The sequence below is a fragment of the Sciurus carolinensis genome, chromosome 2 (assembly GCF_902686445.1).
Source record: "Sciurus carolinensis chromosome 2, mSciCar1.2, whole genome shotgun sequence".
In the NCBI taxonomy this organism is placed as follows: domain Eukaryota; kingdom Metazoa; phylum Chordata; class Mammalia; order Rodentia; family Sciuridae; genus Sciurus; species Sciurus carolinensis.
This window is the reverse complement of record NC_062214.1, coordinates 98611733-98637318: the sequence shown is the minus strand read 5'-3', so window position 1 is coordinate 98637318 and position 25586 is coordinate 98611733. Positions and strand designations below refer to the sequence as shown.

Here is a 25586-nt window from a genome sequence, read left to right as displayed (position 1 = left end):
CACTTTGAGTACAGGTACCAAGGTAGAATGACTTGTCTGTACAAGTAAAATCTACCCAGCATAACTTATATGTGCCAATTTATCAAACTACATCAAGGAGTACCTGGACTCATGTGCATCCCAGATCATGTCAGGAACACCAGACACAGGAGATTATCAACCTACCAGATGAGAGTCCCTCACTCCAGACCCACAGAAGAAGGAGCCTCCCAAGATTGAACACAGTGGCACCCTGACCCCATCACTTGGTTACTCATCACAGGCCTTGCCCGGGAAAATCGTCACAGTGACAAACCTCTAATTTCCTATTCCCATTGGGACAAAGTGTGGTTTCTCCTGCCTGTGATGACCACATATGGCCCATCCAACTTGATATGCTGAAACTAAAACTGCTGTCTATCTGTCTAGAACCTGTGCTTTGACAATTTGATGGAACTGGTTTGTTAAAATCCTTATCTGACCACCGAGAGTGACTCTTTGACTCTGAATTCATCTCTTTCTCTGCCTATGCTCTTGGCACAGCATCCTGTAACAGCTTTAGTGGTGACTTTAATCCTTTTTTAGTCTTTCTGTGACCTATATACCATCGTATAAAGTATGTTTGATTTGAGTGTTACAGATATTAAAATTAAGATTGGAAATAAACTTATATGAATACCAAGTATTCAGTGAACTGCCACTGATGAAAGTGGTGTAGCCTGTGAATTTATTGTTGTTCATTGTGGAAAGACACAATGTGTTGGGTCAAGGTTAATGACAACACGTTCATGACAAAGACACATTGATCACTAATAAAATTCCATCTAAAAGTCACTTCCTTTGAGCAATAAAACAATACAATTTTGGATTACTCACCTTAAATCAGTTATAATCAAGAAATATTAGCATAGGGGCATAAAAAGAATGCAGCAGGAAACCAGCAGACCTGCCTCTAGGAACCTTCCCTGCCATCAATTAGTCATGTGGCCTGGGGCACACAGTTCTGAACCTGGGAGATGGAGGAGGGCCTGGGCCATAGAGTTTCAAAGGTCCCTTACCAGCTCTTCAATTCTGCAAGTATAAGAAAAGAGGCTTCCTTATCTGGGTGGCAAAATAAGCTGATGAGTCACAGGGAGTGTTTTTTTGTTACTGACTTTCAAACTCTGAGTGAAGCTCTAGTTAAGCAGGAAATGGGGTGTTTGTGAAGAAACTGTCCAGCTTTGTAGTTTTCAGTGCTGGGGACTGAATCCAGGGCCTTGCACATGCTAGGCAAGTGCTCTACCACTGAGCCAAATCCCCAGCCCTGTCCAGTCTTAACTATTTTCACGGTACTTATGGCATAGGTATGGGGGTCAGCTGGGAAATCTGTCCCTAGTCAGCCCAGAGCACCCTGTGTACCCTTCAGTTGCCCACTGTGGTCTCTCTGGCAGGCTTCTGCCCTGTGAATCACACAGACAGGTGTTGCAGGCCAGCCTCTCACTTCCTAGGGCTAGGCTTCCCCACAGGATCCATTCTTCTGTGGCCAACCTGACACTACCAAAGATCTCATTTCACATAATCCCTGAGGATAATGGTTCTCAAACCCCACTGCTCATCATCATCCCCTGCAGAGCTTTTTTAAAATGCACAGATACCTGAGCCCTAGCCTACATTGAATGACTTAGACTTGGGGTGAGGGACAGGTGAGAAAGACCACAATGGTGGAGCTAGGTTTAGTTAACTATAAATGATAGAGAGAATGAGTAACTTGGGAAAATGCAAGCCAAAGAGGTTCGATGATTTCAATGCAGGGTTTCTCAGCCTCGGTACTAGTGACAGGTCACACAGGACAATGTTTTGTTACCCTGTGCACTGTAGAATGTTTAGCAGCATTTCTGGTCTCTACCAACTAAATGGAAGTAGTAACTTCCCAGTTGTGACTACCAAAAATGTCTTCAGACATTGCTAAATATCCCCTAGTGGAACAGGAACAAACTCACCCCTAGCTGAGAGCCATTGATATGATTTCACATAATTAATTATAGGCAATATGGAAACTAAAACCTAGCCTATTGATTTCTGGCTGTGTTGGTTCTTTCGCATTCAAGCAGGAGCTCTGGATAAATACCACAACCCACTTCACAGCCCTTGTGCCTAGGGTAGAGAACAGGGTGGAGAGCTGGCCTTGTCCCTAATAAGAGAAAGCCCAGAACAACCAGCAGTTTGCTTGGCCACATTAGGTCTAGAAATCTGATTACAAGGACAGTGCCTTATATTTTCAAGAGTTGCTAGATCTCTTCACTCATTTCTTGGGGTCACTTTCTTATAATAGTAAGATTCGTAATGAAAGTCAATCATACATCTCAAAAAACAAAAAAAAAAAAATTCCAACAAAAACTATAGGTTATATTTTTAAATTCTTAAGTATCTCAAATGGATATATCAATTACAACTGTCTTCTGTATGTCTCATCCCATATTACAGCTAGTATAGCAAGGATAAAAATACCCTCTAATCCTGTTTAGCTGATTGAGACCTTGTCTTTGCTTTTAAAGATACAAATACCCAGGAGATTAGTATCTAGCCATACCCAGCTAGGACTTGACCAGCCACCCATGTGGGGGGATGACCACAGCAAATAAGAACAGACAGATTTTTCAGTCTCTTGGCAACCGATTTTATTATGCTTTGACCTGGCAGCTGGTAAGGCTTTATATGAATTAACCAATAAAGCTATGAAAAAAACAAGATTAGTAACTCTGAAATATAGGGGGTTTTATACTGGCAGTTAGAGAAAGCGTTTCATTTTTCAAAGATGCCTTCTTAAATCAGTACAAATAAATTTAAAATAATAATAATTATAGTAAAACAAGAATTTAAAAGTAGACATCTAGGAACTGAGGATATAGCTTAGTGGTAGTGCTTGCCTAGCATGTACAAGGCCCTGGATCTGATTCCCAACTGAAAAAATATATATATCAATCAACCAATAGGACACATCTTTAACAGATCAGTCACATACACCTGTCTACCCAGCTTTGCCCTCGTCATACAAGCTTTCATATTTATTCTGCCAAAATATAAAGGGATGAGGAGTTTTGTAAGACAGGCCACTCAAAGTAAGCAGGCATTCAATAAGATAGTACTTGGCTGTTGTGGGACTATTCTTGGTTAGTCCACCTTAAAAGGGAAAAAGAATATTAATAAAACCTTAAAATGAATAAAAACACATTGAATGGCAGGCTTTCTGGTATCACAACACAACCAAATGGTAGCTTTCAGTAGTCATGTAGCTCTCAGAGAAGAGTCAAGGGTTTCTCATGGGAATGATCTAGGCTGCCACGTGGATCTGGGGACTGAAAGAACAGTGTAACAAGGTGGTGATCCTGAGTGGGTGACAATAGAGTGATTAGGGGTCACACTAAAACAGAAGTAACTTGCCTGAGACTTCTTGAGGTAAGGCACCACACAACAGACCTACTACTGGTCCTGGAGTTCCAGTTCTGGCTCTGCCACTAACTCTATGTGACATTGACAAAGTGACTCAACCTCTCTAGGTACAAATTTCCTTAACTATAAAAGCTGAAGTAAAACTAAATGCTCTCTAACCTTCTAATACTACTTGAGTTTACAAATCCTCTCTTTTATTAAGATGGGTGCATGCACAGAATGAGTCATTGCTCCGTCATTCTTCGAACATTACCAAGATAGGATGCATTTCCTGTGCCTAAACATGACCTCTGACTAGGGCTGCCAGAAAAACTACAAATCCAATTAAATTTGCATTTTGCATAAATAACAAATAACTTTTAGTAAATGTGTGTCCTAAATATTGCATGGGATATAGTAAAAAATTATTCATTGCTTATCTGAAATGCAAATTTATCTTTCTTTATTTAGTAAATCTGGCATCTCACCTCCATCCCCAAAGTAGAATTTCACTTTTAAGATCAAAAGTCAGGGAGTGGGGGGGTATAGCTCAGTGGAAGAACACATGCTTAGCAAGCAGGCACTAATGGGAGAGCTTCTCAAGGGTAGCATGCACAGAAGCACAAACAAACAAACAAACACAACAAGAAAAGGAGGAACAAAACGTTCACATTCCTCATGAGTGAGGCATCTAATTTTACTTGATTGAAAAAAAAATATGAGTGTTACTTAATTGTCAATCATATGAGATAAAGAATGTGATGTGTCCTCTGTGTACCATATGACCAGACAGGGAGTTCCAAACAAGCTGGATCCTCATTACTCCACATATCTCCTCCTGCTATGGACATGAAGTTAAGAGCTTTATCCCTGCCTCCAATTCAGAGCTCATGTCTGCTCCCAGGATAATCAGCTTAAGAGAAACTGGATAATAAACTCAATTTCCTGACCAAAAGCCAGAGAAACAAATATGGTCCAAGTAAATCTACATGAGGGAATTTAAAAGTGAAAGCTATGGAAAGGAAAAATTACCTCCTCAGAAGTAAATCAAAATATTTTAACAATGGCAAGACAGTTTTGCTTCTCGGGCTCAGACTTATAACCTGCAAGCCTTGTTTTGTTTTTCAGGAGACATCAAGTTTATTTAAAAAATTGTAAGACCAGGGTGGTGGCGCACACCTATGATTCCAGTGGCTGGGGAGGCTGAGGCAGGAGGATCATGAGTTCAAAGCCAGCCTTAACAACTTAGTGAGACCCTGTCTCTAAATAAAATATTAAAAATGGCTAGGGATGTGGCTCAGGGGTTAAGGGCTCCTGGGTTCAATCCCCAGTACTATAAAAAAAATTTTTTTTTTTTTTTTTTTTTTTTTTTTTTGGTGCTAGGGATTGAACCCCGGGCCTTGTGCTTACAAGGCAAGCACTCTACCAACTGAGCTATATCCCCAGCCCTTATTAAAAAAAATTTTAAATAAAAATAAAAAATAACTGTGGACCTGAAAGAAATGAGTGAGAAAGACATGAACAAATATGAAGGAAGAGCATTAGGTGTGACAGTCCTTAAGGTAAGGCTGGAGCAGAGGAAGCAAAGAAAAGAGCAATAGAAGATAAAGCCATATACCACATAAAGAGTCTTATGGACCACTATGAAGACTCTGTTGTTCCTTCTGAGATAAAAGGCTATTGGAGGGACTGGGGTTGTGGCTCAGTGGTAGAGCACTTGCCTCACATGTGTGAGGCACTGGGTTTGATTCTCAGCACTGCATATAAATAAAATAAAAATAAAGGTCCATCAACAACTACAAAAAATTTTTTTTAAATAAAAAAATAATAAAAGGTTATTGGAGAGTTTTGAGCGCACTGGCTACAATGTTGAGGATAGACTGCAGAGGTCAAAAATGGCAGCAGGGAAGCTCTTTAGGAGGCGTTGGCAGTAATCCAGATAACATGACAGGAAATGGGTGGAAGAGTGAGAAATGGTTACTATCTTAGATACATTCTCAGGGTAGAATCAGTGATAATTGCTGAGGGATTTGATAGTGGTCATAAGAGAAAGAAGAGAATCAAGGGTGATTGCAGGGTGTTTCATCTGAGCATCTGCAACAGTGAAGTTGCCATTCCCTAAGATGGGGAAGACTACTTTCAAGTAGATTTGAGGAAGGAAAATCAAAGATTGATTCCTAGAGACTGTTGCCCACTTCAAAACTCTAACATAAATTCTAAAACCAAGGCAATAGAATTTGAGAAAATGATCTTAAATTTCACATGAAAATTCAAGGAACTCAGAACAACCAAAACAATCTTGAAAAAGAAGAACGAAGTTCAGAACACATCCTGATTTCAAAACTTACTATATAGTTACAATAAGTAAGACAATATGATACCAGCACAAGAATAGATGTGTAGACTAATGGAGTAAATTCAGAGGCCAGAAATAAAGCCCCACATTTGGTCAACTGATTTTCAACAGAAGTGCCAAGATCATTCAAAGGGGGAAAATAGTCTCTTCAACAAATGCTGCTGGAAGGACTGGATATCACATGAAAAAGAATGAAGTGAACTGGATATCACATCATATACAAAAATTAAATTAAAATGAATCAAAGAATGAAATGTAAGAGCTAAAACTATAAAACTCTCAGGTATAAGAAAACATAAGTATAAACCCTCATGACCTTGAATTTGACAGTGGTTTCTTAAATTTGACACCAAGCACAGCACAAAAGAAAATGGATTAATTACATTTTTATCAAAACTAAAAATCAAGGTAGCCATCAGAAGAAGAAAGAAATGGAAAAATTAAAACCAAGGTAAAATATAGAAAAGAACAACCTTTACACAAGTTATTTCAGCATTATAGTAGTCTTTCTCCATTTCTAACAAACTGGAGAAGCCTTATTTTCCAGACTGTTTTCCCTTTAAAGCAAGTTTCTAAGACATAATTACAAAATGCTTATATGGCATAACCATATCCCCACCCACCCAATATCTGACTGATCAGCCAACCATACAGGGAGGATTCATCCACTAAGAAAGAACAACTGTTGGTCCTTAGGGGTAAAGAAGAGGACTCTGGGGCAGAAGATTCTGAGGCCATATGGGCCCAGGTGACCAGCAGGAGTCAAAAGCAGAGAAAACTAAACCAAGAGCTCACAAGATTTTCTTCACTTCAGGCCAGACTTTGCAAATGGTTACCTATTGGGACAAAGACCTGACTTTGCAATAGCTACCCAAGCCTGTCATTCATCAGCCCTAACACCAGTCATGACAGAGGACACAGCTGCCAGGCAGGATTTTCTGTCTAATCCACGAGAAAAGGGAGACTCTCCCAGACCGCTAGTTTGCAGTCCAGACTTTTACCAACAAGGATGTAAAAACCTCAAATAATTAAACTGAGAACAACAGGAGGAAGGACAGAACTGGGGGCAGTGTGCAAGGTCCCCGACCTTCCTCCAGTCAAGTTTCCACCCCTTCTTGTAGGGATTCTAGCACCTGGCTGCCACCGTGAGGTGGCCTCTGACTCCAGCCCCTTCTGGGGACTAACCCTCGGATGTCATTGCTGGTCGGTGTTAAAGACCTGGGGGAGGCAAAGACACTTCTGGCGACTCACACGCAGAGGGGTGGGAAGAGAAGGAGCGCAGGCTCCGACCCCAGTCCCGGGGCAGACGCGCGGCTCACCCGCCACCTCGCTCAGTCCTCCGGGGACTGGAACCTGCTGGGTGCTCGGGACCCCAGCGCGCTTCCGCTCCTCCAGCAGCCTCCCGCCCTTACCTGCCTCGGCCTGGCGGTCCTGGCCCCACCGCGGTAGTGTCCCTGCCTCGGCGTCCACCGCTGCTGGCCCTTTTTGGGTCCTTGGCGGGTATTTTCCGTCTGGCCCCACATCACTTCCCGTAAAGGAGAGCGAGGTGGGGGCGGGCCCTCCTCCCTTTCCTCCACCTCCCGCTTCCTCCTGTCACCTAGTGGAGCACCCCGCGCCCGGCCGAGGAGAAGGACAGGCCAAGGCGCGGGCCGCCTCGCGCGCTGCTCCCGGTCGGCTGCACCTGCCCCACGGGTCTTCCCGTGAGCCGCAAAAAGGCCACGCTCGCCTCGTCCCAAGTCTCCGCTGCCCTGTTCTGGAAGACGAGAAACGATAGGGGTTGTTTTCGTTTTGAGATACAAGGGTGACATTTACAAACTGCCCCAGGATCATGAGCTGCAAGGTATGGTTTGGTGACTTTCAACAAATCTCCTCCCTGGAAAACCATTTCCCCAAAGTGTTTTCAGAGCTTCCGATCAGTGCCTCCCCCGTAGTAACTAGGGGTGCTGAAAGGCCACACGTCACCCCCATCCCCACTGGGTTTAGGAGTCCACTCATTAGCGCCAGGTGTCCAACTCTGCCCCTGTCCTTCCTGCCATCTCCCCTTGCTTGGGTCCGCCTGGGCATGACCTTCACTACAAAAAAGAAAGTTTTGGAAATGAGATGGGAAGAAATAGGGTAAAATTCAAGCATAAAAAAAAAAAAAAAAAAAAAAAAAAAAAAAAAAAAAAAAAAAAAAACTACACACACACAATTTTGGGAGAAAATGACAAACGGAGTCTGCTCATAGGTTCTAATTCAGACTATGAAATCACTGATTTTCTAAGAGACTGTGAGAACAATTGTTAGAAGAAAATAAGGAGGACTGAAGGCTATAACTCAGTTGGTAGAGTACTTGCCTCACAAGTACAAGTTTAATTCCCAGCACCATGAAAGAAAAGAAAGAAGAAAGAGAGAGAGAGAGAGAGAGAGAGAGAGAGAGAGAGAGAGAGAGAAAAGAAGGAAGCCCACAAGGTTGCCCACATCAGTAATTCCAGCTACTCAGGAGGCTGAGACAGGAGGATCACAAGTCCGAGGCCAGCCTCAACAACTTAGCAAGACCCTATTTCAAAATAAAATAAAAAGGGCTGAGGATGTAGCTCAGTGGTAGAGGCCTCTGGGTTCAACCCACAGTACTAAGAGAAAAGGGAGATGAAATAATAAGTGAATTAAAGAAAAAGAAGGGGGGGAAATAAAAGACAGTGCTTTGCAGGAATAGCCTGGGTCAGGGGAAATCTGAGAGCCTTTGCTGCCCCCAAGTGGCTTCCTCCTCTAAGTACCCATGGTTTTGTGCGGACCTGCAGGATACTAGATCTGGGACTGGATGTGTGTGGTTCAAGCTGCCTGGTTCCCTGATCAGAGGCAGCCAAATTCACCCAACAATGTCCTGGGGTTCTAATCTGTGGTCTTTGGGCCTACTGTCTTGAGTTGTAATAATTCCACTTCTAAGCAGAGCAAAATGCTGAGAAGCCTCAGTGCAGCTTCTCTACCATCTATGGCAATTTTAGTGATCTGTGTCTCTATCTCCACCACCAATTCCAGCTGTCCCAGGCCTACCTGCCCAAGCCCAACATCCTTCCAACCGGCATCACTTCAGTTTGCAGTACTCAGTTAGTTTCTCAAATGTGTGCTATTTACAAAATCACATACAGGATGAAACACATGAAATTACTTATACCAATTTGAATCAATGTGGCAATTCCATACATTCAAAATAATATTTGCAGGCTAACATAATACAATAAACTTGGGGGTAAAGGTAACATTTCATCATAGTATGATGATTTCAAGAGCTGTTCCCCATGTGAGAAGGGCCATCAGACTGCTGGTGAGGTTAAAAAAGGAAAAGTAGTCTCATGTTCAAGTATAGAGGACCAGTCCTGAGAGCCACTGATCAGTTAAGATCTGGGAGACTGTCTTAGTCCATATTTGTGTTACTATAGCAAAATACCTAAGACTTGGAACTTCCTAAAGAAAAGAGGTTAAGCCAAGCATGGTGATGCATGCCTATAACCCCTACAATTTGGGAGGATTAGGCAGAGTATCACCAAGTTCAAAGTTCAAAGCCAGCCTTAGCAACAGCATTTTAGCAAGTCCCTAGGCAATTTAGCAATACCCTGTCTAAAAATTTAAAAGGGAGGGGGGTTCCTTAGGAATGTGGCTCAAGGATAAACACCCCTGGGTTCAATCCCCTAACAAAAGGAAAAAAAAAAAGTTTTATTTGGCTTATGAATCTTGTGATTGAAAAATATGAACAGCAGGGCACTGGTGAGCACCCCTACTATCCCCTGGCTGTGTCATAACATGATAGATGAGAAAAGGAAAAGGCCTTGTGTACATGGGACATGTGTGTGCAGGAGGAATCATGAGACTTGTTCTTTTAAAACAACCTGCTCTTATAGGAACTAACTCAGTCCCATAAGACCTGATCTACTCCCATGAGATGCATTTGACCCTTCCTAGGTCAGTGCCCCATGATCCAAATGTCTTCCTTAAAGCACCATCTCTTAAAGAATCAGTTTTCAATATCATTACATTGGGAACTGAGCTTCTAGCATATGAACCTTTGTGGGACAAACTAAATTCAAGCCATAGTAGGGTAGTGAACAGTAATTCAGTAACTGAGCCAGGTGTGGTACTGCAGACCTATAATCCCAGCAACTCAGGAGGCTGAGTGAGAAAGGAGGATCACTCGAGCTCAGGAGTTCCATACCAACCTGGACAACATAGCGATATTCTGTCTCAGAATAAAAGCTCATGGTGGGGGTGGTAATTGGAACACAGAAAAGTGACACCAAATCAAGACATTTAAGAGGAAGTAATGTATAAATTAAGATAGGTAAATAAAACAGGAAGGTGAGAGAGAAGAGTATTTCTGAAAAGGGGAGCAGAAGAAAAGCCCTACAAGCAAAAAAGAGAATTCGATACTGGAGCAACTCTAAGAAGTTCAGAAAAGCTTCAAGAGTGGAAGGAAGCAATCAAAGAATAAGCTGGAGAAATAAGCATTGACTGGATTATAACAAAAATCCTAGAATGATAACAATGATAATAACTAACATTTAATGATCATTTACTATGAGTCATCCAATATGCTAGTAACTTTGCATATATCTCCTTATTTACTTCTGACCACTACCCTATTCTTTTCCTAGCTACTATTATTTTCCCAATGTTACAGAAAAGGCAACTTGAGTGTTAATCAAGCAATCTGACCAACAGCTAATGGGTGGCATAGGCAGGACCAGAACTTAGAACTCAGGATCTTAATGGTTATAAAGCTAAGAATGGGTTTGGGAGGTCAGTTAGCATGCTTCACTCCAAATGAGAGATAATACTGATATGGGTAAGGCAGTGGTCATGAGGATGGAGATGAATGGGTAAATCTGAGATATTTAGGAGAGTCAATCAAGAGGACGTGATTATAGAAGGTGAGGGAGAAAGAGGAGTCTCTGGAGATGGCCAGAGACTTGGGCAGTCAGGAAGCACTGAGTAATAGGAAGAAAGCCTAGTTGCAGCAGGAGGGAGTGTGAAATAGGCCATAATGAATGAGTTTAGGACTTTTCCAATTTGGCAAGCTAGTACCAACAGAACATCCAAGTGACAAGGTGTGGTGGAGCTATTATCCAAAAGATATGGAAGACAAAAAATCACTGAGCCAGGAAGGGGCTTATTACATAGCCTAGAGGAATAGCTAGCATTTAAGGTGTGAGTAGAGGAAGTGTGAAAAGGAATCTAATTTGTTTAAAAAAAAAAAAAAAAAGAGGTAAGGGCTAGGGTTGTAGCTCAGTGGTGGCTTGAACATATGAGGCACTGGGTTCTATCCTCAGCACCACATAAAAATAAATAAATAAAAATATTGTGTCCATCTGCAACTAATTTTTTTTTTCAGTGCTAGAGATTGAATTCAGGGCCTCACATATGCTAAGCAAGCACTTTGACCCCTGAGCCACATCCCCAGCCCTAAAAATGTTTTTTTAAAAAAAAGAGGTAAGAGGAAAATTGGAGTGTGTGTTATTACAGAAATTAGGAACACTGAACACTGAACTCTCTTGTGTATCTGTTCAAAATCATCTCTGTACCACTTCTAACTCCATTCTAACTCCAGCCACAAAACTTGGTGCAGTATAAATCCTATTTCCTTCCCTGGGCCTTTGCCAACACTATAATTTGAAACAGTATTACTAATAGGATTGAAATTTGAAATATCAGTAAGTACTCATGGATTTTGATACATAGAAGTAGATAAAGAGATTTAAATATATGTATATGTATGCTAAGAGATACTAGAAGCAATTATATCATAGTGGCTAAGAGCATATTTAGCACACAGATCTTGATTTCTAAATATCCCCTTCCAATAAAATGAACCAAGGATCTGATCTTATATAAAAAAAATCATAGAGAATCCAAAGCACTATTCAACCAATAAATGAAATAAGCAAAGATCCAAGATAGAAGATCAACACGCACAAAGTAGTTGTGTTTCTACATGTTATCAATGAACAACCAAGAAGAAAATTAGTAAGAAAGAAATTCCATTTAAAATGGCATCAAAAAATACTTAGGAATAAATTTAACCATGGAATTTCATGATTTATACACTAAAAACTAAAAAGCACGGTTGAAATAAAGAACTAAAAATATAAAACAAAATTCCATGTTCATGGGTTGAAAAATATAGTATTATAAATACAGCAATAATATTCAAAGTGATCTACAAATTCAATGTGATCCCTATCAAAATTCTATTAGTAGGACAATCCAAGATAGCACACTAGAGGGAGGCTGCATTCCTTGTCCCTCCATAACATGGGTTAAAGCAGAGGAAATACTGTTTCTCTGTGGGGTAGTCCTTGCTGCCCACAGATCCCCTGTTTTTACCCCATCCATTCACCACAATTTTAAATATATATATATATATATATATATATATATATTTTTTTTTTTTTTTTTTTCTCTCATCTACCTGTCTCCCTGGATTCTCTTTCTTACTTCTCTCATACTAACAACCAACCTCTGTGAATTCTTTTCGGTCTTTTTTTTTTTTTTTTTTGCGGTACTGGGGATCGAACTCAGGGCCTTGTGCTTCAAGGCAAGCACTCTACCAGCTGAGCTATCTCCCCAGCCCAACCTCTGTGAATTCTTACTATAAATTTTTACCTCTATCTTCTCTCCCTTTCCCTCATGAACATCACATCTTACACTACTTCTGTTCCCTCATTGTCCATCATTTGAAACAGGAAACCCTTTTAGCAAACTTACTGTTTGTTATATTGTTATGTTGTAGACAAAAATTGAACACTTCATTTCTATTGTAACAAAACTGTAAACACCTTAATAGGAGTCATTTGGTTTAAGGTGGTATATTGTTTGCATTGGGTGCTGTTAAAATTGGTCTCCCCCTTAAAGGTGAGGTACTAGAAGCATTCAGGGACACTATAAGACTACAGGGTAGAATCTGTACTGCCTCAGCTCCATACTGCTAGATGAGAAGACACACAAATGACATGAAAAAACAAGGGAACAAAGTGCCTCAAACAAACCAAGATGTTCCAACAATAGAATCCATATACAAAACAGAAGAAATGTCAGAGATGGAGTTTAGAAAATACATAGTTAGACTGATCTTTAAAATAAAGGATGGTATTGGAGAGAAAATACAGGAAGTGAAAGATCACTTCAATAAAGAGGCAGAGATTATAAAAAGGAATCAAGCAGAAATCCTCCAAATGAAGGAAACAATAAACCAAATTTAAAATTCAATATAAAGTATCACCAACAGAGTAGGCCACTTGGAAAGATAGAACCTCAGACAATGAAGACAAAATATGTACTCTTGAAAATAAAGTTGACCACACAGAGAAGATGGTAAGAAACCATGAACAGAACTTTCAAGAATTATGGGATAACATGAAAAGGCCAAATTTAAGATTTATCAGACTAGATGAAGGCATAGATACAAACCAAAGGAATGCACAATCTTTTCAATGACATAATTTCAGAAAACTTCCCAAATCTAAAGGATAAAATGGAAAATCAACTACAAGAGGCATATAGGAACCCAAGTGTACAAAATTACAGCAGACCCACACCAAGGCACAGTATAATGAGCATGACTAACATACAGAATATAGAATCTTAAAGACTGCAAGAGAAAAAAGAATCCAATTACATATAGGAGGGAAACAATTCGGATCTCAGTTGATTTCTCAACCCAGACCCTCAACACTAGAAGGTCCTACAATAACATATATTAAGCTCTGAAAGAAAATGGATGCCAAACAAGAATTTTATATCCAGCAAAATTAAGATTCAGATTTGAAGATGAAATAAAAACCTTCCATGATGAACAAAAGTTAAAAGAATTCACAACTAGAAAGCCTGTACTGCAAAACATCCTCAGCAAAATATTCCATGAGGAGAAAAATAAACAAAGAAAACCAGCAAAGGGAGGAACTACAATAAAGCAAAAGTCAATCAAAGGAGAAAACAAGTCAAGTTAAAAACCAAAAATTTTTAAAAAAAATTTAAAAATAAGCCATAATGACCAGGAACACAAATCATATCTCAATAATAACTCTGAATGTTAATGGTCTAAACTCATCCATTAAAAGACATAGATTGGCAGATTGAATTTAAAAAAAAAAAGACCCAACAATATGCTGTCTTCAAGAGACTCATCTCCTAGGAAAAGACATCCAGACTGAAAGTGAAAGGTTGGGAAAAAAACATCACTCACACGGACAATGTAAACAAGCAGGGGTTTCCATCCTCATATCAGACAAAGTGGACTTTAAAGAAGGACATTTCATACTGCTTAAGGAAATCATACACCAACAAGACATAACAATCTTAAATATATATGCCCCAAACAATGGAGCATCAATGTACACCAAACAAATCCTTCTCAATTTCAAGAATCAAATAGACCACAACACAATAATACTAGGTGACTTTAACACACCTCTCTCACCACTGGATAGATCTTCCAAACAAAAAATAAACAAAGAAACTATAGAATTAAAAAATACAATCAATGATATATAGATTATTTCATCCATCATCGAATGAATACATGTTCTTCTCAACAGCACATAAATCCTTTTCTAAAATAGACCATATATTATGCCACAAAGCAACTCTCAGAAAATACAAAAAAATAGAAATACTATCCTGCATTCTATCAGATCATAACAGAATGAAACTAGAAATAAATGATAAAATAAAAAATAGAAGCTATTCCCAACACCTGGAGACTAAACAGCATGCCATTGAATGATGGATGGATGAAAGAAGAAATCAAGCAGGAAATAAAAAACTACTTAGAGGTAAATGAGAACACTGATACATGTCAAAATCTTTGGACACTATGATGGCAGTGCTAAGAGAAAAGTTCATTGCACTGAGCACATACATTAAAAGAATAAAAAGTCAACAAATAAATGACCTAACATTACATCTCAAAGCCCTAGAAAAAGGAGAACAAATCAACACCAAAAGCAGCAGAAGACAGGAAATAATTAACATCAGAGCTGAAAAAAATAAAATTAAAACAAAAGAAACAATTCAAAAAAGTTGACAAAACAAAAAGTTGGTTCTTTGAAAAAAATAATAAAATTGATAAACTTTTAGCCAAACTAACAAAGAGAAAGACAGAGAAAACTCAAATTTCTAAAATTCGTGTCAAAAAAGGAAAATATCACAATGGACACTACTGAAACACAGAATATAATTATAAACTATTTTGAAAATTTATACTCAAATAAATAGAAAAACTTGAAGACATCAACAAATTTCTAAAGACATATGATCTACCCAGGACATACACAATTTAAACAGATCAATTTCAAGCAATGAAATAGACGATGCCATCAAAAAAAAGAAAAGCCCAGGACCATACAGATTCTCAGTCAAGTTCTACAAGACCTTTAAAGAAGAATTAATGCCAATAATACTCAAATTATTCCATAAATAGAAAAGGAGGGAACCTTCCAAGTGCATTCTTATGAGGCTAATGTCTCCCTTGTACCAAAACCAGACAAAGACATATCAAGAAAAGAAACTTAAGACCAAAAGCCTGAAGAACATACATGAAAAATTCACAATAAAATTCTGGAAAATCACATACAAAAACTTTTTATTTTAAAAAGATAGTGCACCACAATCAAGTGGGGTTCATCCCTGGAATGCAAAGTTGGTTCAACATATGGAAATCAATAAACATAATACATTACATCAATAGATTTAAAGACAAAAATTATATGATTATCTAAATAGATGCAGAAAAAGCATTTGACAAAATACAGCATCTCTTCATGTTCAAAACACTAGAAAAACTAGGGATATAGGAACATACTTCAACACTGTAAAAGCTATCTATGCTAAACCCATGGCCAGTGTCATTCTAAATGGAGAAAAATTGAAAGCATTTCCTCTAAAAACTGGAACAAGACATGGATGACCTCTCTCACCACTTCTATTCAACATTATCCTTGAATCTCTAGCCAGAACAATCAGACAAATGAAAGAAAATAAAGGGATATGAATAGAAAAATAAGAACTCAAACTATCACTATTTGCCAACAGCATGATTCTATATTTAGAAGATCCAAAAAATTCCACCACAAAACTTCTAGAACTCATAAATGAACTTGGCAAGTTGCAGGATATAAAATCAATACCCATAAATCAAATGCATTTCTACACATAAGCAACGAATCCACTGCAAGAGAAATTAAGAAAACTACCCCATTCACAATAACCTTAACTAAAATAAAATACTTGGGAATCAATCTTACAAAAAGGTGAAAGGCCTTTACAATGAAAACTACAGAACACTAAAGAAAGAAATAGAAGAAGACCTTAGAAGATGGAAAGATCTCCCATGCTCTTGTATAGGCAGAATTAATATTGTTAAAATGGCCATACCACCAAAAGTGTTATACAGATTCAATGTAATTCCTATTAAAATTTCAATGACATTCTTCATAGAAATAGAAAAAACAATCATGAAATTCATTTGGAAAAATAAGAGACCCAGAATAGCCAAGGTCATCCTCAGCAAGAAGAGTGAGGCAGGAGGCATCACACTACCAGACCTTAAACTCTAATACAGAGCAACAGTAACAAAAACAGCACGGTATTAGCACCAAAACAGACATGTAGGCCAATGGTACAAAAGAGAAGACACAATGGGGGTGGGGTGAGAGAAGAATGGAGAAACTTTAGATTACATAGAGGGAAATGAGAGGGGGGTATGAAAAATGGTGGAATGAGCAACATCATTACCCTATGTACATGTATGATTACACAAATGGTATGAATCTACATGTGTCAGGGACCAAGAAGAAGTTCTCATTCTGAGGACGTTCTGACCTTTACGATAAGCAGCAGCCCAGAGAACATTTTGCAATTGCCTCCCCTGCACAAACACCCTGCAGCTGACTCAGGCACCCTGCAGCTGAAGGCTGACGGATTCCCAGAGCGCGCCCCTCCCAACTCCCAGCTGATAGTTCTGCCTATGGCCCGCCCCCACTTCTCTTCCGGGATTTCACCTTCCCGCCTGCACGAACTTGCACCTTATCAGGAGCCCAAAAGAAAAACACAGCCAACCAGCCTGCGTTTTGTCATACCCCTCATTCCCTCAGCATAAATACCCATGAGAACAATAAAAATTTGCAGCTTGATCAGAATTCCTGTCTTGCTGTCACTCCCTGTGTCTCTTGTCTCTTCATTCCTTCTCTCTTAGGTTCGCCGTCCTGCGTTGATGTCCCACAGGTCGGGACATACATGTGCACAACCATAGACACTAAAGGATATATCTCATTTGTATACAATGAACCAAAATGCAGTCTGTAAAAATTTTTTTAAAAATTTTAAAAGTAGAAGACACACAAGAAGATATACGGGTGATCAACGAATATATGAAAAAGTGCTCATCGTCCCTAGTAATTTCATTAAATATCTAGAACAAGAGGATCCAAGATGGCAGACTACAGGGAAGCTGCATTCCTTGTTGCTCCTTAACTTGAATTTCAAGCAGAGGATGTCTGTTTTTCTATGAGGCAGTCTTTGCTGCTTATCAATCCCCTGCTCTTTACCCCATTTGTCCACTGTGAACACCTGCAGTTTGCCAGAAAATCAAGTACTTTTTGAGTGCAGATTGCTCACTGACTGGTACCTATCATCCACCATTTGCCTGCCTCTTACCTGCCTTTCACCTACCCATCACCCACCACCTGAGGTTCACCTGCCGATCATCCACCAGTAGCCAGCAGACCAACCGCAGACTGCCAGTGGATTACCAACTGCCTGCTGTTGCCTGAAAGCCCACTATCACAGAACCTGCAGGTTTGGTTACACGTGGCTACCGACATTTTGAGACAACAGCCAGGACCTGTAGAACCCCCAGCCGGACTGACTAAGCCCTGTCTCCAGAATCTCTCAATCAGATCAACCACACCCCATCTCCAGGACCCCTGCCCGACCAACTGCACCCCACCTCCAGGACCCCCGACTGACCACACCCACACCCCGGAGATGCAGCTCCCCATTTGCCAACACATTTGAAAGTCAGAGCGGCCATCTTGGATAATCCTGGAAGCTGTATCTCCCATCTTTAGGTGTGGCAAATCCAATCCTGAGACACCTGCTGGAGACTGGAAGCTCATTGTCAGGTACCTCTCATGCATCAGGCTACTGAAGACTAGGAGGTTTGAATACTATATGACTATTATAGTCTAGAGTTTTTTCTTTTTTTTTTTTCTCCTTTTTGAAAAATTTTAAGTTTTTATTTCTTTACTTTTCTTGCTCACTCTATTTTCCTTTTGTTTACCTGTTTCCTCAGAGTCTCTTTCTCCCTCTTCTCATGCTAACAACCAACTTTTTTGATTACACTTTCACACTTTCTACAATCTAGAACTTCTATATACTCTTTTCTTATTCCATTAACAGTTACATCCTACACTCCTCCCCACCTTCTTTGTCCTCCATTAGAAACTGCAGACCTTATTGCAGATCTATTTGTTATACTGTAGATAATAATTGAACACATTCTCTCTGTTTATTATAACAACATTGTTAACATCTTTGTAGGAGCTATTTGGTTTAGGGCTGCATATTGTCTGTACTGGGAGCTGCTAATATTGACCTCCCCCTTAAAGAAGAGGTTTTGGAAACTTGTAGGGTCACTATAAGCCTATGGGGGGAAACTTCAATACCCCAGATCTTCACTGCTAGAGAGGAAGTTACATGAACAACATGAAAAACCAAGAGAAGAAAATCATTCAAACAAACCTAGATATTAAGAGAATCTAGTGACAGCATGGCAGAAGAAATGTCAGAAAAGGAGTTCAGAATATACATAATTAAAATGATTAGTGAAGTAAAGAAAGAGATAAGAGAGCAAATGCAGGCAATGAATGATCACTCCAATAAGCAGTTGAAAGAGCAATTGCAAAAAGCAAAAGATCATTTCAACAAAGAGATAGAGATTCTCAAAAAAAAACAAACAGAAATCCTTGAAATGAAGGAAACAACCAAATAAAAAACTCAATGGAAAGCATCACCAACAGACTAGAATACTTGGAAGACAGAACCTCAGACAATGAAGACAAAATATTTAATCTTGAAAATAAAGTTGCCCAAACAGAGAAGATGGTAAAAAATCATTAACAAAACCTCCAAGAACTATGGAACATCATGAAAAGACTAAATTTTTGAGAATTATCAGAATTGAAGAAGGCACAGATATACAAACTAAAGGAATGAACAACCTATTCAATGAAATAATATTGGAAAATTTCCAAAACCTGAAGAATAAAATGGAAAATCAAAATCAAGAGGCTTACAGAACACCAAATGCACAAAATCACAATAGATCCACACCAAGGCGCATTATAAGGAAAATGAAAATACAAAATAAAGATAGAATTTTGAAGACTGTGAGAGAAAAGCATCAGATTACATATAGGGGGAAAACAATACAGATATCAGCAGATTTCTCAGCCCAGATCCTAAAAGCTAGAAGGACCTGGAACAACACATTTCAAGCTCTGAAAGAACATTGTTGCCAATCAAGAATCTTATACCCAGCAAAACTAACGCTCAAATTTGAGGACGAAATAAAATCCTTCCGTGATAAACAAAAGTTAAAAGAATTTACAAATAGAAAGCCTGCACTACAGAATATTCTCAGCAAAATATTTCATGAGGAGGAAATGAAAAACAACAATGTAGGTCAGCAAAGGGAGGAACTACCTTAAAGGAAAACCAATCAAAGGAGAAACCAAGTCAGGTTAAAAACCAAAAATAAGCCCAAATGACTGGGAATACAAATCATAGCTCAATAATAACCCTGAATGTTAATGGCCTAAACTCATCAATCAAAAGATATAGACTGGCAGAATGAATCAAAAAGAAACACCAGGCTAGGATTTTGGCTCAGAGGTAAAGCACTTGCCTAGCATGTGTGAGGCACTGGGTTCAAATCTCAGCACCACACATAAATAAAGAAAGGAAAAAAAGGTCTGATGACAACTAAAAGGAAAAAAAAATTTTTTTTAAAAGAAAGACCCAACAATATGCTGCCTTCAAGAGACTCATCTCTAGAAAATAACATCCACAGACTAAAGGTGAAAGGACAGGAAAAAACCTACCACACACATGAACTCAGTAAAAAAAGCAGGGGTTTCCATCCTTATATCAGGTAAAGTGGACTTCAAGCCAAAGTTAGTCAGAAGGGATAAAGAAGGACATTTCATACTGCTTAAGGGAACCATAAATCAGCAAGACATAACAATCATAAATATCTATGCCCCACACAACGGTTCATCCCTGTACATCAAACAAATCCTTCTCAATTCCAGGAATCAAATAGACTACAACACAATAATTCTGCGTGCCTTTAACACACCTCTGTCACCACTGGATAGATCTTCCAAACAAAAAATACACAAAGAAACCATAGAACTCAATAACACAATCAATAACTTATACTTAACAGAGTATAAGTAGGAATATTCCATTCATCAGCAAGTGAATGCACTTTCTTCTCAGCAGCACATGGATCCTTCTCTAAAATAGGCCATATGTTATGCCACAAAGCAGCCCTTAGGAAATGCAAAAAAATAGAGATACTGCCTTGTGCTCTATCAGATCACAATGGAATGAAATTAGAAATCAATGACAAAATATAAAACAGACATTACTCCAACACCTGGAGACTAAATAATATGCTATTGAATGAAACATGGATAACAGAAAACATCAGGGAGGAGATAAAAAAATTCTTAGAGGTAAATGAGAATGATGATACAACATATCAAAATCTCTTGGACACTATGAAAGCAGTACTAAGAGGAAAATTCATTGCATGGAGTGCATTCAAGAAAAGAATAAAAAGTCAACAACTAAATGACCTAACATTACAGCTCAAAGTCCTAGAAAAAGAACAGAACAACACCAAAAGCAGTGGAAGACAGGAAACAATTAAAAGCAGAGCAGAAATCAATGAAATTGAAACAAAAGAAACAATTCAAAAAATTGACAAAACAAAAAGTTGGTACTTTGAAAAAGTAAACAAAATAGATAAACCCTTAGCCACACTAACAAAGAGGAGAGAGAAAACTCAAATTACTAAAATTTGTGATGAAAGAGGAAAGTTTATGACAGACAACACTGAAATATATAACTTATGAGAAGTTACTTTGAAAATCTACACTCCAACAAAATAGAAAACATCAAAGAAATCAGCAAACTTCTAGAGACATATGATCCTCCCAAACTGAACCAGGAGGACACAAATAATTTAAACAGATCAATTTCAAGCAGTGAAAAAGAAGAAGCCATCAAAATTCTACCAACAAAGAAAAGTCCAGGACCAGATGGATTCTCAGCTGAGTTCTACAAGAACTTCAAAGCAAACTCATTCCAATACTCCTCAAAGTATTCCAGGAAATAGAAAAGAAGGGAACCCTTCCAAAGTCATTCTATGAAACTAGTGTCACTCTGATGCCAAAGCCAGACGAAGACATATCAAGGAAAGAAAATTTTAGACCAATATCTCTAATGAATATAGATTCAAAAATCCTTAACAAAATTCCTGCAAATCCCTTACAAAAACATATTAAGAAGATAGTGCACCATGATCAACTGGGGTTCATCCCGGGGATGCAAGATTGGTTCAACATCCAGAAATCAATAAATGTAATTCATCACATCAGTAGACTTAAGGTTAAGAATCATATGATTATTTCAATTGATGCAGAAAAAGCATTTGACAAAATGCAACATCCCTTCATGCTCAAAACACTAGAAAAAATAGGGATAGTAGGAACATATCTCAACATTGTAAAGGCTATTTATGCTAAGCCCACGGCCAACAATCAGTTGGGTTATTTTTAAAAAATTGATTCAAAATTCACATAAAAAATTAACCCTTAGTGCTTTTAAACTGTTCAATTCTGTGGCATTTAGGACATTTACAATGTTGTATCATTATCACTTCCGTATAGTTCCAAGACATTTTTGTTACCCCCTAAAGGAAACCTTGTGCACAAGAGGTTGTCACTTCCCATTTCCCCCTCTCCCTAGACTCTGGCAACAACCAATTTACTTTCCAATTTACTTTTCTAGGTGGTGCTGAGGATTGAACCCAATGTGCTTGAACAGGTGCTAGGCAAGCGCTATACCACTGAGCCACAACCCCAGCCCCCATATTTTTGTTTTAAGCTACATTAGCAAAACTTATTTTTCAAAAATGCCCCCAGTGTATTCTTAAGTATTTTATATATGGGAGGGTAGCTGATGCAAATATCCATGAGAGTCACATCTCTGAGTTCAAGCAAAGGTTTATAGACAGAGAAAGTCTACCAGGCTGCCCTTCTATAAGGTGCAGCAGCCTTAGGAAAAAACTTCTTAACTATAGTTACGTACAATTGAGTAGCTAAAAAATAACCTGCCTGGCCCTGTGATTGTTACTTGATGTCTTTGCTGTGGTTTTGGTAGTTAAGGACTCTTTCGGGGTGAGCCTACCAGAAAGGTCATGCCCAGGTGGGCAGGTGCTGATTTTCAAAATGGAGTCACTTTGGCCTAAGGACCTAAATATTCAATTGCAAACATTGTTTGCAGAAGTCTAGTTTTATAATTGTTAAACTAAGCACAATAATGCTTAAACATAACTTTTTATACTTGAAATATTTTTTTAAAAGGCCTACACATTAAGGACTTAAAATTTTTAATATCAGCAGCAGTTATCTGAAAACTAATCTCCGTCTCATGTCTCTGGTTATTGACTTTTGTGTTAACACTGTTTTTAAAAGATTTTCAAATCCTTCAATTTTCTCCCCACACAATCCTAGTATTAGAACACGAAATGCCTAAAATATGAACGAAAACATGCCCTTGATTACTTCCTGGTACTTTATTACAAAGATTTCCAGAAGAGCATATGCTGTTAATAATTTTTGTTTCGCTTTTTATAACTGTAATATAGATTCTTTGTAATCATATAATCTGTGAAAAAGAATATTAAAGACACCTATATTTACCACCCAGATGTACTCATTAATATTTACAGTACATTCTTACTTTTAGATTCATGTACAAACTATTTAAAAAATAAGTGTCAAATTGTCGGGGTTTCCAGGACCCCCAGCCTTGGGCACGGTCAAGATGGCGCCTGACGCTGAGCCAAAAGCGGCCAGCTATACAGTAAACAACCAGCGAATTCCAATGATTGACTAGTTAATGATGTGATTAGAGCATGCCCCCCTCGTGTACCTATTCTATGCCTGCAGCTGTCCGCGTTTACCTCGAGTGCCCGCCCCCGATTGGTTAAAGTGTATATAAGCCTGGTGGGTGGGAGAGTAAGGGAGGCTGCGGAAGAAGCAGAGGCTGCGGAAGAAGCAGAAGCTGAAGCTGAGAGCAAGAGGAAGCTGGGAGTAGGAGCAGAAGCTGAGAGCAGAAGCTGAGGGCAGAAACTGAGAGTAGAGTCGCAGAAGAACCTGAGAGTAGAGTCGCAGAAGAAGCTGAAGCTGGAGGGGCGGAAGAAGCTGAGGAGCGGAAGAAGCTGGGGGCGGAAGAAGCTGAGGGCGGAAGAAGCTGGGAGTGCGCAGAAGCTGAGAGAAGAAGCTGAGAGAAGAGAAGCTGGGAGTGCGTGGAAGCTGGGAGTAAGAGAAGTGTAGGAGAGGGACTGTGCATAATAAACTTCCAAAGCTTCAGACGTTTGTCGTGTCTCTCTCTGCGGCCAGAGGGAACGCGATATCAAATCACAAAAACAAACAAACAAAACAAAACAAAAAACCATAGGAGCCAACTTGAAGGAGTTTCCAATAGTCAAATCTGGAATAATTTGTACATCACAATATTGGTTTTTTTTTTTTAATTTTTCTAGTTGTAGATGGACACAATACATTTATTTTATTTATTTATGCGGTGCTGAGGATTGAACCCAGTGCCCCACAAAAGCAAGGCCAATACTCTACCACTGAGCCACAACCCCAGCCCCCATAATATTGTTTATCTACTGGTTGCTGGCTTCTTAGAATCACATAGGGACTTGTACTTGGAATTTTAAAGCTCTGTAGTCACTGTCTTGAAATGCCTAATTATTTTATTTTTGAATTTGTAATTTCAAGTGAAGTCTGATAGCATAATGGAACATGCTAACAGCTTGGAGCCTCTGTTCACATGTGGGTCTGACTCTTGCTGCTACCCATTCCCCATCCATGGTTCCCTGATCCCTGCTGGGCTTTACATTCCCCTCATCTAACTCAAGGGCAGTGACCACTCAATCAGTTAGTAACCTAATCACCTTGGCTGGGAAAGGCCCACATTCCACCATCATCTTCCACTGTGTTAGCAATCTTGGCAAGAATATACACAGGAGTCAGGACTGGGCATACACTCCATGGTATTATGGGGTGGCAAGAAGGTAGTTTTCCCTTCCTTGGTTTGGTAGTGCTATAGCACATTCTGTAGCCCATTCAGCAAGGGCTACTTACCACCACCATCATGGAGGCTACTGTAACCCCTGGGACTGTTCATTTGCATAAATTGGAGTCAGTCACCCATGATAAGAGGAATTGGCTTCCTCCTGCTCACCCCCAGCACCCCAAGGGCTTTGCATTTTTCCATAAATCATGCAGCCAGCCCTGATGATAGTAATAGATCATAATCCATGGAACAAAATAAGAATCCATGAATCATGCTAACACAACATTTCTGCACATTCCTACCAAATTGAATCTAATCCTAACAAAGTATCAATAAATCCAATTTGAGGGTCATTCTGTAAAACCTTAGGCCAATATTCTTCAAAAATGCATTAGTAATGAAAAGCAATGACTAAAGATCTGCTCCAGAATAAGTGAAACTAAAAAAGGAGACATGTCAACTTAATTCAAATGTGATCGTGGATTAGTTCTGGAGTTTTAACAGTGGTCCATTTAACCTTTTGAATATAGCTCTGAGGCTTATTTTTAAAAGGGACATGTTGTTCTTTTCCTCCTCTCTCTCCCCTTCCCCAACCTGGGAGCTGGGAACAAGATTACCTTGAGTTGTCAGTGCTCTACAGGAGATATCTGCCAGAGAATCTAGGACGTGAATATCTCCCGAATTAACAAGTCAATGTTAACACACCATCAGGGCACCCTGGGACCCTATCAGGGCAAACCTGGAACATGGCCTTTGAATAGCTCCTTTAAAATCTCCCTGTTCCTGCTGATGCGCAGAATCACAGTCACTTCACAGCTTCACAACCCAATGACTGCAGAGTTATATCCACTTGAAGTTCTTTTCAATGCCACAAAGATACAAAAAGAGCAACTCCCCACTCCCACCCCAGGAGATCCAAAGTCATTAATCAGAATGTGCATTGGAAAGAAGTAAACTTGAGGCTTTGATAACCTGCAGATACAGACTCTAAGCTACAACCTGACTGTACAGGTAGACTGGAAATGGCACCATGGACCCCCCAGTTAAGAGTGGGAACTCATAAAAGTCTAAGGATGACTGCAGGTTTTGCTCAACTTAATCTTACAGGACCCACTCTACAGGTTGTGTCCTCAGTCCATAAGTGGTATATAAACTCAGTAGTTCACAGAGAACTCACATTGACCTTTGTGATAGAAAGGATCAAATACAAACCCAAGGCTGCTTTACCTTGCTAAAATAGTCAATCGGAAGCAATTTCATGCAAAGAATTACCAACATCAAAGCCACATTCAAAGACTTGAAGGAAATAGTGAAAACCTCTATAACCCAATTCAATACACCTCTCTGGGCCTTGCAAATACTAGATGGAAAAAGTTCAGGAGATGGATGGTGGTAATGACTGCATTATGTGAATGTACTTAATACCAGTGAC

At 39.3% G+C, this 25586-nt stretch overlaps 1 protein-coding gene across 2 annotated transcripts in view; it reads right to left on the bottom strand.

The window, feature by feature from the left end:
- Rab27a (RAB27A, member RAS oncogene family) overlaps nucleotides 1-7275 on the bottom strand; it is a 97855-nt gene extending 90580 nt beyond the window's left edge. Inside the window, exon 1 of one of the 2 annotated variants that reach the window (XM_047542267.1) lies at nucleotides 7156-7275. The gene's annotated coding sequence lies outside the window, so the exon portion shown is untranslated. The remainder of the gene's footprint in view (nucleotides 1-7155) is intronic. The other variant, XM_047542268.1, reaches the window with a different exon arrangement.
- Between the last annotated feature and the right edge of the window lie 18311 nt (nucleotides 7276-25586).